General features: G+C 55.9%; 1 protein-coding gene across 1 annotated transcript in view; it reads right to left on the reverse strand.

Annotated features, from left to right (window-relative positions):
* The window catches only part of RAI1 (retinoic acid induced 1), a 130,078-nt gene extending 120,818 nt beyond the window's left edge, over positions 1-9,260 (reverse strand). Inside the window, 1 exon segment of the mRNA XM_033196529.1 lies at positions 9,132-9,260. The gene's annotated coding sequence lies outside the window, so the exon portion shown is untranslated.
* Positions 9,261-9,701: the final 441 nt, after the last annotated feature.

Below are 9,701 nucleotides of genomic sequence, written 5' to 3' on the forward strand. Positions count from 1 at the left end.
CAGCAGACTGAAAGCCAGCTCTGGTTCCCCAGCCCTGCCCACCCCAAGCCAGAATGCTGGGTGACTTTGCTACAGGAGTTAAGCTTCTCTGGGCCTCCTGTCTCTCTAGCTGCTGTAACAATTCTTTGTCCACTTGGGCTGGTGGGAGGTTTACAACTTCACATCTCTATGAAGCTGTAGCTCCTAAGAAATCTTTCAGGTGGTTTTTACTTTACATTGTCTGAGAATTCTGATTATCACTAATAGGCACAATATTTACTAAGCACACTATTCTGTGCCCAGCACTGGCTAAGTGCTTTAGAGGCCCTATCTCATTTGATCCTCTTAACAACAAAACTATGCAATAGGTCCTATTACTTTCGCCTTTTGATGAAGGAGGAAATGGGCTCAGCGAGCTTGAGGGACCTGCCTAAGGTCCACACAAAGGCAGGCAGTCCTGCTGCCTCCGGCTGGTGAGGAGTACCCAATTAGGAAACACTTTCTGCTTTCATACTTGAAACTGAAATTCCTTTTTTTTTTTTTTTTTTTTGAGACAAGGTCTCACTCTGTCGCCCAGGCTGGAGTACAGTGGTACGATCACCTTGGCTCACTGCCACCTCTGCCTCCCAGGTTCAGACAATTCTGCTGCCTCAGCCTCCTGAGTAGCTGGGATTATAGGCACCCACCACCACGCCCAGCTATCTTTTTGTATTTTTAGTAGAGATAGGGTTTCACCATGTTTGGCCAGGCTGGTCTCGAACTCCTGGGCTCAGGTGATCCACCCGCTTCGGCCTCCCAAAGTGCTGGGATTACAGGAGTGAACCATGGCGCCCGGCCTGGACTGAAATTCCTTCTAAAATCAAGTACACCTGGTGCCAGACACAGGCCAACTTTCCCAGGTGAATAAGGCCTCACACGACCTCCCCAGCATCAGGCCCCAGCAGCCAAGCAGAGAAGCAGCTCTAGATTGCTATAGAAGGGTCTGATTCAAGGAGTTGGGGAGCTTTGGCACCCCTTTCTGGATGCCAACCCTCACGGAGAAGCCTGGCCAGGGTGACCTCCTCCAGCACCAAGCTGGTTCATGAGATCCTTTAGGGCAGGAATAAAAGCAACAATGGAGGAAGGGCCATGCTCTGGCACTTTCTATGTACCTGATGCTGGACTTGAATAAACCACCACCCTATGAGGTAGATTCTATCAATTCCAACATTTTACAGATGATGGAACCAAGTAAAGGAGATAAATAACTTGGCTAACTTCACCAGTGGTAGACCCTGGATCTGAACCCAGGCAAAGTCCAAAATACGTATGCATATCCACTATGCTGCATTAGAGCTGCATCTCATTCATGGCTGTTTTCTCGGTATCCTGGTGTTCCACATGTGATTTGTAAATGAATGAATGAATGAATGAATGAATGAGAGTTTGTGGTTATACTGCTACTGAAGTCACAAGTTGCTGGATGCTTTCCTGGGGTCCACCTACACCATTGGAGCAAAGTCCCTTTACATACAGAAACTCTCGCCAGAAAACTAGTAATTCTCACCTGCCCCATGTGTAAAAAGACCCACTCAGTCCATCTGCCTTGACCTGGCTAGAAAAGAAACAAGCACCAAACTCCTCATTTTGGCCAATGTTATTACAGGTAAGGTTTAGATGTGACCTGGCATGAATGGAAAAAGAATAATAATTGGCCGGACGTGGTGGCTCACTCCTGTAATCCCAGCACTTTGGGAGGCCGAGGCAGGTAGATCACCTGAGGTCAGGAGTTTGAGACCAGCCTGGCCAACATGGTGAAACCCCGTCTCTACTAAAAATAAAAAAAAATTAGCCAGGCATGGTGGTGCGTGCCTGTAATGCCAGCTACTAGGGAGGTTGAGGCAGGAGACTTGCTTGAACCCAGGAAGCAGAGGTTGCAGTGAGCCAAGGTTGAGCCACTGCACTCCAGTCTGGGCAACAGAGCAAGACTCCAGCTCAAAATAAAAATAAAAATAAAATAATAATAACAACAATAGCAATCTCTTCTACATACAAAGCACTTTAGCAATAAAAATAACTGCCCAAGGCAGGGTGTGGTGGCTCACACCTGTAATTCTAGCACTTTGGGAGGCCAAGGCAGGCAGATCATGAGGTCAGGAGTTTGAGACTAGCCAACATGGTGAAACCCCATCTCTACTAAAAATACAAAAATTAACCGGGCATGGTGGCAGACGCCTGTAGTCCCAGCTGCTTGTGAGGCTGAGGCAGGAGAATCAATCACTTGAACCCGGAGGCGGAGGTTGCAGTGAGCTGAGATCACACCACTGAACTCCAGCCTGGGAGACAGAGCGAGATTCCAACTCAAAAAACAAACAAAACAAAAAACAACTGCCTAACAGCCCAGCAGTGATGGCCCAGCTGAGGAACTGTGCACCAGCAACCAGGAGAGGCTTGTTATTATCCCCATTTTATTTATTATTTTTTTGAGACTGAATCTCGTTCAGTCACCCAGGCTGGAGTGCAGTAGCACGATCTTGGCTCACTGCAATTTCCGCCCCCACCGTGTTCAAGTCATCCTCCTGCCTCAGCCTCCCAAGTAGCTAGGATTACAGGCAGGTGACACTATGCCCGAGTAATTTTTGTATTTTTAGTAGAGATGGGTTTTACCATGTTGGCCAGGCTGGTCTCGAACTCCTGACCTCAAGTGATCCACCCGCCTCCGCCTCCCAAACTGCCGGGATTATAGACATGAGCCACCAAGCCCTGCCTATTACCCCTGTTTTAAAGGGGAGGGAAATGGAGCCTGACAGTGAGCAGTTGGTACCTGGATTTGAACCCAGGCTGGTGTGACCCCCAAGCCTGTGTTTACGGCCCCAAGCTATAGGACCTGCTTGCTTTCCAGATCACAAAACACAGCAACACTCACTTTTTTTTTTTTTTTTTTTTTTTTGAGACAGAGTCTCACTCTGCCACCCAGGCTGGAGTGCAGTGGTGCTATCTTGGCTCACTGCAACCTCCGCCTCCTGGGTTCCAGTGATTCTCGTGCCTCAGCCTCCCAAGTAGCTGGAATTACAGGCATGGGCCACCACACCTGGCTAATTTTTGTGTTTTTAGTAGAGACGGGGTTTTGCCATGTTGGCCAGGCTAGTCTCAAACTCCTGACCTCAAGTGATCTGCCTGCCTTGGCCTCCCAAAGGGCTGGGATTACAAGTGTGAGCCACGGTGCTGCAGCTCACCTTTAATGCTTACAACAAAGCCCGTTCACATTTTTGACAGAAGAGGAAACTGACCCTCACAGAGGGAAAGTGACTTGCCCAAGGGATGCTTCAGTTAAAACTCAAACGCTTTTCCTGATTCTGAATCCAGTGCTTTCCCCTACCCCGACCCTATCTCTCCTTCCACATGAGCACAGTATCCAAGAAGGGAACTCTAGGAGGCGAACCCAAGCTCCATTGGATTCTGCATGTTCTCCCTTAAGCCCCCTGACCATGGGCCTGTAGACACTCTGAGCATGCCCGCTGCCCCTGTTCTATCAGCTGTCTCCACGGGGTCCCTGGTTTCTCATGCCCAAGGAGTGGGTGACTTGGGTCCACAGACCATCAGTCCAAGAGCAGTCCATCCTCCCCCCATTTATAGATGAGACTGAGGCCAGAGAGGAAAGGAAGATTCCCCAGCAGTCCTGGCTCCCCACCATAGTGCCTAATGGCCTCCCTGCCCCCGACCCTATGCTCGCCTGCTCCACCCTTCCCTCCGGCCTCTGCACAGCATCCTGGGCACCTTCTCTCCCCAAGCCTGATCACTTTGTGCAGAAAGTGGATGCTCAATTAGCTGGGCGTGGTGGCGGGTGCCTGTAATCTCAGCTACTCGGGAGGCTAAGCCAGAGAATTGCTTGAACCTGGGAGGCGGAGTCTGCAGTAAGCTGAAATTGTGCCACTGCACTCCAGCCTGGACAACACAGCGAGATTCCATCTCAAAAAAAAAAAAAAAAAACCGGATGCTCATCGTCCATCTGGCCCCTAGACTTCAAGGGCCTCAAAGCCTGGACCACAAGCTTGCTCCTGTCTGGGGCCGTGCCAGCATGGAGCCGAGCAAGAGAACACTCAGGGTTGTCTCCTAGACAGACAAGGAAGGCATGGCTGACGATGGTGGGAGCCGATGCTCCTGGCTGCTTTCCTTCCTGGCCTTAAGCACACTCTTCATACTCTCCAGCAGCAGCAGCAGCGGGAACTTCCCCCTCACTCCTTGTCATCCCCCCAGTTCCATCTCTCCCTGTCCCTGCTCAACACTCCCCAGGTCCCCCACCCCCACTCCACCTCTCTGCCCTCATGTTTTTCTCTTCCCCATCTCTCCCTTCCCCGGCTCTGTCCCCCCACACCACACACACACACACACACACACACACTTCACATGGGTTCAAGAACCAGTGGAGCAAAATCTGTCCTTTGCCAGCCAAGCCCCAGCCTGCAGGCAGCCTCCAGCCCTGCCTCCCACCCTGCCTCCCCCTCCCTGGTTTCACATTCCAATCTCAGATCCCCAGTGACCCACCAGGAACAGGGCACAGCTCTGCCTCAATCACTGGGGAACAGGACGAGCCAGTTTCTCCCAGCCCCCTCAGGAAGCAGCCTGGGGAAGCTGCCCACCACCCCCCTGCCCCACTACCCCACCAAGCCCCTCACCCCACTCATCTAAAGTCTGACAGCACAAGATCCACACAGACCTGAGCATGCCCTTGCTAAAGATCAAAGGGGCCCACGGAAGACAATGTCGGGGCTCTCACCCTCTCTACTTCACCTGGCCCTCCTGCCAGGAAGCATTTCTGAGCGTCCTGTGTTCTAGGCCTCGCCCTTGGCGCTGGGCCGGAGAGAGCAAGGAGACGTGCTTTCAGGCCTCGATGCTCCAGCCTCATGGGGAGGACAGACACTGGCAGAACTGCCGATAATTCCGTGATAAACGCTACGCCACGAGTATAGACAAAGGGAGATGACTCATACTGCCTCAGAGGTCAGAGGAGGAGGAGACAGGACGTCTGTTTTGGTCTGGGGCAGCAGGGAGGAAGGTGAAGGGCATCCCAGGTGGAAGGAACAGCCCAGCCCCGATGCACAGAGGCAGGGATGCACATGGCTACATCTTAACAAGGAGGTGCCGGCTGTGGCTGGAGAGGACAGGACTGAATGAGGACAGGGCAGGCAGAGGACACCAGAAATGGCCCTAGGCAGCATGGGAAGAACTACAGATGGGACCTTTATTCAGAAGGCAGCAGGAGCCACTGGAGGTTATCTGCTGGGTTTAGAATGATCACTGACAGTGCTGCTGGCCAGCACCTGGGAGGGGACAGGATGGAGGCAGGGAGGCCAGTGAGGAGGTCCCAGCAAGAGCCCATCCCTCTTCCACCACCATTCTTTCTGAGCCAAGTCCTCCCCTCTTGGCCACAGCACACCACATCCCTTCCAGCCTCCAAAGACTTGCTCTGCTCACTGTGTTCCCTCTGCCAGGAATGCCCCTCTCACTCTTACCTCGCTGTGCCTGAAGCACCTGCTCAAAGGCCCCTCCTCCAGGAAGCCCCCAGCTCTGGTCAAGGCCTTGACTATGAGCTGGGTCCCAATCACCCACTGGGCTGTGACCTTCTTGTGGTCAAGTGCAGGGATGCTTCCTGCTTGAACCCCGACATTAAGCACAGAACTTTGGAAACAGTGGGTCCTTGGAAAATCCCTGTTCCCTTGGGCCCAGCACCCAGGTGCCTCTCCCACAGAGACGCTGCTCTGTACACACCATTGCTGTTGCACCTTCTCCCTCCCTGTGGAGCCACACATTGGATAGGGGAGGAAAAAGACACCCATGCCATGGCCACAGGCAGCTGTTAAAAGCAATGCATTTCAAACATGGGCTGCCATGGAGATAGAATAGCAATAATAATACAATAATGACAGCAGCAATCAGCATTTACTGGCATAAGCAGTGCTCTAAACTTCATATGGATTAACTCACCGCATCTTCACTTCAGTCCCGTGAGGTCTGTACTGTTATTCTCCTGATTGTAAAGATGGGGACACTGAGGCACAGAGAGGTAAATGGCCTGTTCAGTATGTGGTGGAGCCAGGAGTCAACCCAGAACTTGCCCTGAGGGACTTCGCCATACAACCAGCCTCTCCAAGACAAACAGAGAAGAAAAAGGAAGCTGCCGAGTAAGAGCCCACAGTCAGTGTGTCCTCACTTGGGGAAAAAGAAAACTATGCATGGATTGGTATATGTGAGATATATATATACACACACACACACACACACACACACATATATATATATACACACACACGTAACAAAAAGTCTGGAAGGACCCCTTCAAACTATTAACTGGGGTTACCTGCAGGGAGGGTGCCAAGGGAACTTTTACTTTTACTACATATATTTCTGGCTTATTTGCATTTTTCAACCAAGTATCCAAGTGTTACTTGAGTAGTTTAAAATGGCAGGAATTATTAGTTGCAATGAACATTTGTTGCATGAATAGATGGCAAATTCATTTCCTAGGCCTGTTTCTTTCAAATTCTGGGTATGATCCATCAGTGGATTGCAAAATTAATTTCGTGGGTAGCAATCAGTAATTTTAAAAAAATCAAATACACTAGAACAAAAAGTATCACAGACCAACAGACAGTAAGGGAGTTATTTCAGTAAACTTTTGTTTCAGCTATATACAGTGTGACCTGTGTAGTTACCTACAATGTATTTCTTACTATATGTCACGGGCAAGAGTTTGAAAGCCATTGGTCTAGGCTTGGGAGTCTAAAGAGTAAGGTTGGGCGCACTGACTCACTCCTGTAATCCCAGCACTTTGGGAGGCCAAAGAGGGAGGATCACTTGAGCCCAGGACTTCAAGACCAGCCATGGCAAGACCCCTGTCTCTAGGAAAAAAAAAAACAAATTAAAAATTAGCTAGGTGTGGTATCGGGGGCCTATGATCCCAGCTACTTAGGAGACTGAGGCCGGAGGATCGCTTGAGCCCCGGAAGGTGAGGCTGAAGTGAGCTGTGTTTGTGCCAAGGCACTCCAGCCTGGGCCACACAGCAAGACCCTGCCTCAAAAATAAAATAAACAGAATAAGACAGGGTCCCTGCCTATAAGAGTCCCACAGTCTAGTGGAAGAGAAAGGCAAATTCAGTACCCCTGAGTTCCCTTTATCTCCACAGAAGCCAGAGGGATGCTAGGTTGGTGGAAAGGTCCTATTTTGCCCACTCCACAGTTGGCTTCTAGGGCCTGGATCTCGCCTTGATACATTCTCCTCCTCTCCAAGTCTTTTGCTTGTGAGAGCTTTTGCCAGAGTTACAGGGCTGAGCCTGCCCTGAGATCAGAATGACTGTGTCCACTTCTGTGTCACGCAAAAGGCCACTTCTCCTTGCTCCTACCGGCTTGCCTGTCAAGAGGGGGAGGGGTGGGAAACTATAAGATTCCTTTCCAGCTTCCAGATCCCGAGGGCCACGTCCCAGGGAAGCCTCTGAAAACCCAGCTGTGTGGTCAGCAGGGAGGGGCCACCACTCAGTCTGCAGCGAGGGCTGCCCCCCACCTGGGGTGGGCCTGACCCTGAGCAGAACGAGGTTTGTATGGAGAACGGAGGGGGGCAGTGGCAGGAAGAGAAGCAGAGCCCCCAGCTCGGGGCTCCCATCACGCTGGCGCCTCCACATCAGAGCTTGCCTAACCCACCCCCGCCTCTCCTCCCAGGGCAGCAGACAACTAAAAAAAGATAAAATAAAAAGAAGTAATTCCCCTGCTCTGACGTCAGCGCGAGGTCTTAGCCCGGCAGCGGCATGAAACTGGATTGCAACCAGATGTAATGCCCTTGAATTCTCAACACACTACTGCGTTGGAAAAGACATAAAGGGGGAGGGCGGGGGGGCAATACTGGTGGGAGGAACCATGCAGGTCCCGAGTGGGTCCCTGACTCCCGGCCCGCCGAAACCGCGAGGAAGGGGGCGCGGGAGAGAGTGGGGCGCGCGGAGCAGCGCCCGGCCGGCTCCGCCATTCAGGCGCGCGGCCTCCCCTCCCCCAGCCCCCACCGGCGCATTGTTACACTCGCTCCCATCCATTCAGAGCCCAAGGCCCGCCGTACCCCCGCCAGCCCCGGCTCCGCGCAGGAGGGCACCGCTGCAGCCAGCACTCCGGCCCCTGCGTGGACTGGATAACGACCAAGAGTCCCAAGAAGGAAAACTGCTCGCCGGGAAAACGGGCGCCCCAGGAAGCTGTGGCCACGACGGCCTAGGGCCTGGCTGGTGTTTCGCTTCCCCTCCACCCCACCACGGAGGCCCCTGGAGCGACCAGGCTCCAAATGTCACCCTCGCGTCCTGCCACCCCCTGTCCCCGCCGCACTCGGCCCCCATGTCCTCCTCCCGGGTTCCCTGCCTTCAAGGCGCGGGAGAGGGGGGGCCGACCTCGAAAAAAGCGGCGGGGCGGCGGGCTGCGCCGCTGTCTATGGGGTGCCAGGCTCGCGTGTCCGGGGCCCCCGCCCGTGACGTCATCCCCGAAGGGCCCGTGCGTCCCGGGCCGGGCCGCTACAGAGCTCCCCAAGTCGCGGGGGCCGCTTCCTGCCCGGCCTCCGGGCCTGCGCACAGGCCCCGGCGCCGCTGCCCGGGTGGGGACACCGCAGAGAGCCCGCGCACCCCATCTCGCCACGCACGGCCTTCGCCGCCCCTGCCGGCCCTGACTCCTACGCTACGGCCACGCTGGGCCCGGGTCACGCATGGGGAAGTCAGCTCCCCGCCCCCCACCTCGGACGCACTCACAAAGCTCCCCCCGCCCCCGGCGCCGCGCGAATGCTCCCCACGTCCCCACCCCACGCTCCGCAAACACTCCGCGCCTCGGCGCACGCAGAGCCCTTGCCACACTCGCCCCTCGCGCCATTCCCCAACCCGACCTCAGCCGGCCGCACATCCCCTAGAAGACCCTCACCGCGGCGCAGGGCGCCCCCACCCTGCAGCTCCCAAGACGTCCATCCGGTGACCTCGCGCACCCCCCACACCACACAAAGCAAGGACCCCGCGGACCCCAGATCGCCACCCAGCGCGCGCGCTCGGTCCCCGAACCCGCCTCGGCTCCTCACCCGGCCTAGGATCCCGACGCCTCGCGCCGCCCCCGCCCCAGGGCAGCGTCCACTGAGCCCCCCGCGCCCCGGCGCTCGCTGCTCACCTCGGCGCCCGCACTCACTCGGGGGCCCTGGGTCTGGCGCTGCGACTTCGCGGCCCGGAGGCCTGGGTGGCCATGGGGGTCGGGGCGCGGCGGCCCGGCCGGCCCGCGGCCAGGCAGGAAGGAGGGTGGGCCGCGCCGCCCCCTCCTCGCGCCAGCGCTCGGGCCGCGGGCTGGGCGGCCTGCTCGGCTCGCCTCTCGCCTTCGCCGCACTCGCTCTCCCACTAGTCTCTCGGAGCCCAGCCGCGGGCGGGGGCGGCGCCCGGGGGCGCGGGGACCGGGCCCTGGCCGCGCACCCGGCCGGGCCTGCCTGGTGTCCGCGGGTGCCGCGGGGAAATGCGATCCCCTCCGCACAGGAAGAGCGGACGGGCGGGCGGGCGACGCGCGGGGGGAGAAGGAGAGCGAGAGCGCGAGGAAAAAAGTTCCCGGGCGGCCTGGCTGCGCTCGCTCGCGGCCCGGGGCGCCAGGTGGGCCGTGCGCGCCCCGACAGCACCCCCTGGCGGTCCGCGCGCCCCACTGCGCGCCCCCCGCCCGCCTGCGGGAGGGGGCCTCTGCGGTGGGATCCCGGTGAGG

The sequence above is a fragment of the Trachypithecus francoisi genome, unplaced genomic scaffold (genome assembly GCF_009764315.1).
Source record: "Trachypithecus francoisi isolate TF-2019V2 unplaced genomic scaffold, Tfra_2.0 Contig01665, whole genome shotgun sequence".
Lineage (NCBI taxonomy): Eukaryota > Metazoa > Chordata > Mammalia > Primates > Cercopithecidae > Trachypithecus > Trachypithecus francoisi.